General features: G+C 32.6%; 1 long non-coding RNA gene across 1 annotated transcript; it reads right to left on the minus strand.

Annotated features, from left to right (window-relative positions):
- LOC109851323 lies at window positions 1,875-3,929 on the minus strand. Its single transcript, XR_002249766.1, has 3 exons — window positions 3,824-3,929; window positions 3,306-3,357; window positions 1,875-2,176 (listed from the first exon to the last, which is right to left on the minus strand). It is a non-coding gene; the product is annotated as an uncharacterized LOC109851323 (long non-coding RNA).

Genomic DNA, 6,379 nt, shown 5'->3' on the forward strand with positions numbered 1-6,379 from the left:
ATGCACTCAATATAATAGGTGTTTATAGCTTCAATCTATTTCATTAGCGCATGCATCCCCTGCCCTCTTGATCGCATATTTCTCCATTAGTTTAAAAGTCATGTGGGAACCACGAGATGATTAAGACATTTGCTAAGTGCTATCCTATCAGTTGTGAATCCAGAAAAACGTTCTAGAGAGACAGACGAAAATATACAAGTATTGCTAATGGGCTGAACTCAAACAAAAAATGCACTATTAAATGCTAAATGTGCTAATAATTATATATTAGTTATATAAGCAACTATTAGGCCATTTGGGTGTAAATTTTTAAAAAGTATTAGGATGATATTAAATTGGGGTGAATTTTTTTTAAAATTATTAGGAGCATATTAAAAATTAAGAATGATTTATAATGGAATTATGAAATTCTCAAGGGTGCAACTGCACCCTAAGCTCTAACAAAGATCTACCCCTATTCCTATGAGATTCTCACATAAGTTATAGGAATAATAAGGTGATAAATGTGCAAGCAAAATAAAGAGTTAATTTTAGAAACTCCATTGAACCTTAAAGGGTTTTCAAGATACCTCTCTTGAACTAATTTAATTCAACTAAACACCTCTGAAATTGTTCCACATAGCCCTTTAAACTTTTTTTTTTTTGGCGCTAAACCTCTGAATTTTTCTCACTTATTCTCCCTAAAGCAGCAATGTCAAATCTAACGTGTTCAACACTAAACACGAGATAGAAAAGATGAAGATACCCCTTAACTTCAAAGAAAGTTACCCTTTTATCTTTTTAATATGTTTTACAAGAAAATCCTTCACATGCCCAACCTCCCCTCGTACCTTAGAAGGTCTTTGTTTACTTGCAAAGGAAAGATAAAAGTGAGAAAGTAATTTGCTTTTTACACTTTAGGTGTTTATTTGCATGTAAGTGGTTAAAAAGGTGAAATGTAAGAAAGTTGCCACATAAAATTTAATACAAATTTGATTTCTCCTAAAAAAGTAGTGAAATCACATGAAGATAACAAAAAAGAGTAACCAATTTTAATTAATGATTTTAACTATATTTACTAATTAATTCTCTTTTGCAACATCATCTTCACATTGCACTTTCAACCATAATTTTGTTTTTCAAATCAATATGGTTTCTTTACTTACAAACAAACAAAAAAAAGTAACTTACATATTTTTCAATTCACTTTTGAATTGCCAAACACCCCCTCACTATTTGTCTAATTAGATTAGGATTTAATTAATTTAATTAAAGATTAACTTAGACATATTAACTAAGTAATGATGGTTTAATTCTGAAAATATTTTTTTTTTCACATCAACCAACCCCATCATAGGGGTCCGTCGAGAAAACTCTAAGCTTCTTACGGTTTTGTGAGATACCAGAAATTTCATAGGGGTTTAACGGAATAAAAAATATTCAGGGGCTTACATGAAATAACTCTTAAATTCAAGGACTTAGTGGAATTAAAATAGTGTAATTAACCTTGAAGTATAAATAAAAAGAGAATGATTGGCAGCCTACACTCCTTTAAAGTTGAACAGGTGCATCCGCAAATTATTAGAGGTTTAGCAATGATATAAAAGCCATTTACCATGATGTCTGTTGGACATTATTGAGAAAGAGGAACAAGCATAATGGGCCTGGCCAATCTCAAGGGCTTGGGCCAATCATAAAATCCATGTTTGTAAATTCGGAGCCAGCAGATGCCATCCCGTCGTATGTCCTGCTGTATCCTTACTCGACTAAGAAACTCTCTTCCCTATCAGTCATTAGTTTATGCCATAGTTATATATTTAATTAGAACTTTATCACTCTGAACTAATCATGACCAAACCTGTCACGCACCGAAACTGCAGCAGAAATTCATAAATACAGGTTACATGATAGCAACGACCCATGCACAAGACAAGTCTCATGCACGAGTCAAGCCTGGCACTTCATATTACATAGTTTATCTCAAATCATTTATAAACCTGCTGATGATAGAAGTTCAAAGTAACTATATATATGTATCTAATCGGTACTTACAACCCACAAGCTCACCATTATAAGCATTCTACTAAATAAAGCACATTGTTGATTGTATGTAACATCAAAAAGGAGGCTCTCCATATAACGCCTCTCAGCAAAGCGCCATAACCAAAAGTTCAGCTATTATGTAGCTACGTCAGATCTGAAAATTTTAAAAACAACGGGATGAGCTAGGGCTAAGTGAGAACATTTCCCACTAGAGTTCCTAGATAACTAACAAAATAATAAGAATAACTCTCAGAAATAACAAATTATAAGTTTTGCACTAGAAATAAAAAAAATTGCAAGTATGATTCAAACAACATACTATTGATATTTTTATGGAAGAATGTAACAGTTTATATTTTTTTCTCATTTGCAAACTAAATACATTGTAATATATTTCAAAATCAAACCCCTTTTTAAAACAAGGTAAATACTAAGAAAGAAATGAACTATTAAATTTGTGCAAGAACTAAAAGTTTGTTATTTTCTCTATTTCACAGTCAATTGTTAGAATCTTAAATCTCGATGAGTCATTCATAAATGTGAAAATCACCTCATAGGTCACACTAAGGCTACAAATTATAGCCGAGTAACATGGGAATGCGTAAAACGCATTACATAACAAATAATTCTCAGGGAATCGAATGCACCTATCACTGTCATAGGTTACTGGCCAAATACAAAGAGGCCAGAACAAATTTCAGAAGGGCCAATTACAGAAGGGTCAAATACAAAAGGGCCAAATAAAGGTGTATTCACCATATGGCAGGCAGAACATTCCATAGTGGACTTTCTGAGGATTTAAAAACATCGAGAATCACTTACCAAATCAGAAATACCTTGTTTATCAGAATTACAAATATTTTCAAATGAAGTGAACGAGGGTAAACTCATCATCCCTGTTAAAACAGTTTATGAATTTTATTTTTTTATTTTTATCAGATATTAAGTCACATAAAATCTTTGAATCCATTAAACGGTCGAAACATGTTCAAAATATATCTTTTCTTCAAAAGCTTTCAAATAAAATAATTCCCACAATTATTTGAAATCACATGAGAACCAAATTCACTTTTCATAGTTCATATTAAATCAAATTGATTTTTCATATCTTGTACGAAATCAACATCATATTATGGCTTAGGCCACAACGAAAGTAGATCAAATTACCTTTAATTTTATATACATGAAAATGATATATTATTTATTTATGTTATCACAAGATAAATCAAATATAACACTCATGCAATTTCATATTATAAAATACTAATGAGAAATGAACTCACCTTATATTGTTTTAGTTTCTCAAAATATGACCCCCCTGCTATCGACCAGCTCCTATAATGTAAAGATATAAAATTACTATTAATTCAAGACAAAGCTTAATTCACTAGAAAAAATATCCACACCTTTCACTCAAAGGATTCTTTACCAGAACTTAATTGTTTCATGGGCCTACTATAAAATTTACCCTAAATATATTTTCTCCATTTACCCCCCTTCTTCCTCCTTCGTTCTCTTCTTATTTTTTTCCTTGCTGGCCATTACCAACAACCACACTCTAGTCATGGGCGTTTGCCAGCAATGGAGGATCCCCTTCGGTGGTGAACAGTCGGCGGCGAGACCTCGCCGGAAACTTTGTTCCTCTTCTTTTCTCTTTATGAATTTCTCATTTCATAAACTCAACAATACACTCAGAAATTTGATTCCCATCACACAATCAAAACCAAATTTTCCCATTATCATCTCAACTACTTTAATTTTCTAGTGATTTTGTTGGGTCAAGGAGAAAGTAGAAATATACCTCATTAGCTTGAAAATATCATGGCGTATAGTCTTCTTCTTCCTTCTTCTTCATTTTCTCATTCACCTTTGATTCTCTAATCAACTTAACGTTTACAACAGGAAAATAAATTAAGGGGACTAAGAATAGAAAATGAAGCTTTTTGTTTCATATCTTCCTTTTGAATATTTCCATAAGTAGTAACATTAAACGACACGTCCTCTCTTGCCTCCTTCAATTTCCAATAATTAGCTACCAGCATAATTCATAGTAAATGAGAGTTTGACAACATTGCTTGTGTACATTTGCACAACAACCGCCATCAAATTCTATTTGTACCTAGTTAGTTTCGAGAAGATGATGTATTTTCTTGAATATATTGTTTGTAGGTCACTACACTCTCCCCTCCTAATAAAAAGTTTCGTCCATGAAACTTAACACGCGTATATTTTCAAAGCCTTCCAAATATTTCTTTTAAACAGGATCTCTCGTTCTTCAGGTAGCACCTCTCTCAGAGTAGTTCTCTATTGAACTTTCTCATATTTGATGATTCAACACCGAAGTACTTGCTATTTATGATTCACAACACACTCTGGTGTTTCTTCATACGTTAAGTGTGGCTTGGGCTTCACTAGTAATATTTTTTCAACATAATCTCATATAATTCTTTTAGAATTGATATATCGATTATATAACATACTCCAATTAAAGGTGATTGTATTGCTAACTTGTCCAGTGCTTGATCAATTTATTTTGATATTTTAGGATTTTTTTTATATGTCCTGTACCTAATATCTCGTTGAAATCCTAGCTCTCTTCTTCTACAACAAGTCTAACTCTGTTAAGCGTGATTCTTAGTCTAGCAAAACCATAAAGGTTGGCACATTGACTCCACTCCAAGGAGCTTCTCTCGTCGTCAAAATCTAGATAAATAAGTGGTCTCTATTTTTTACTACATAAGAGGCCACTAGGTGTTATCTTTATGCTTGACTTCATTCTTGTTATTTTATACAAACTCAGTAAAGGTAGATAGTCTTCCCCTAATTCTTCCATTTCAAATACACAGTACCATAACATATCTTTCAAAATTTGCTTGTCTTTTATCATATGTATATGGATGATAAATTGTGCTAAAATTAAATCCATTCTTCAAATTTCTGTGAATACTCTTCTAATATTTTGTAAGAACTTGAACTCCTAAATTGCTACTATTGACACAAGTATGCCATGAAATCTTAACATCTTGTGAATGTAAAAAACCTTGGTCAACCTTTCCAAAGAAAATTTTATATGGGAAAGGAAAAAAGTATATTAGCTTAGTATCCAGTCGAGTATTATCTAGATAGTATTATTCTTTCTCAAAGGTTTTATCAGGACGTTAATGATGAGGTCTATGGTGATTTTCTTTCTTCTCACATTGGTATATCTAATTTAAAATCAATCTACAATTTGTCTCTAATGTTTCAACTTTTGTCTTTTGCCATGCCAAACACACAACCACATATTTGAAATCGCATGAGAACCAAATTCACTTTTCATAGTTCATATAAAATCAAATTAATTTTTCATATCTTGTATAAAATCAACATCGTATTATGGCTTAGGCCACAACAAAAGTATATCAAATTACCTTTAACTTTATATACATAAAAATGATATATTATTTATTTTTTTGATCATAAGATAAATTAAATATAACACTCATGCAATTTCATATTATAAAATACTAGTGAGAAATGAACTCATCTTATATTGTTCGAGTTTCTTAAAATATGACCCCCCTGCTATCGACCAGCTTCCATAGTGTAAAGATATAAAATTAATATCAATTCAAGACAAAGGTTAATTCACTAGAAAAAATATCCATACCTTTCACTCAAAGGATTCCTTACCAGAACTTAATTGTTTCAGGGGCCTACTATAAAATTTCCCCTAAATATATTTTCTCCATTTACCCCCTTCTTCCTCCTTCTCTATTAGTGAAAACACATCCCCTTCTTGCCCCCGTTGATGTAGGCAACTTACTAAACAACATAAAATTCATTTGTTTGTGTTTGTGTTTGTGTCGTTATTTTGGATTGTTTTGCTTTCTCTCTCGACATTGGTATTTGTTCTCGGCACCCCCATCGGTTTGTCCGTCGTACGTGTACAACAAGTGGTATCAGAGCTTTGGCTATGCTTGGTCTAGATGGAGGAGTAGATCGCTTTGAAAGCTTATCTAGGGCTTCAGTTGGTGATAAAGGTGGGATGTTTACTATTGTGGATCTCGTTTTCATCGTGTGGGGTTGATATCTTTCAGAGGCTCTTATTAGGGTTTCACTTGGAGGTATAAAAATCTCTCTTTTTTAGTTTGGATCTATTCTTCAGTTATTCTTCATTGGTTTTCTAGTGCTTCGAGGAAGATGGACGAGAAAGAAGGAGTTATGGATGGTACTTCTGGTGTAAAGACCGTCCAAAATTTAAATATTCACTCTATGAAGATAGACGTGGAGAAGTTTAATAGCACTAATCATTTTGATCTTTGGAGATGTGAAGTCTTGGATGCGCTCAACACGCAAAATTTGGAGGACACTTTGG

The sequence above is a fragment of the Asparagus officinalis genome, chromosome 8, assembly GCF_001876935.1.
Source record: "Asparagus officinalis chromosome 8, Aspof.V1, whole genome shotgun sequence".
In the NCBI taxonomy this organism is placed as follows: domain Eukaryota; kingdom Viridiplantae; phylum Streptophyta; class Magnoliopsida; order Asparagales; family Asparagaceae; genus Asparagus; species Asparagus officinalis.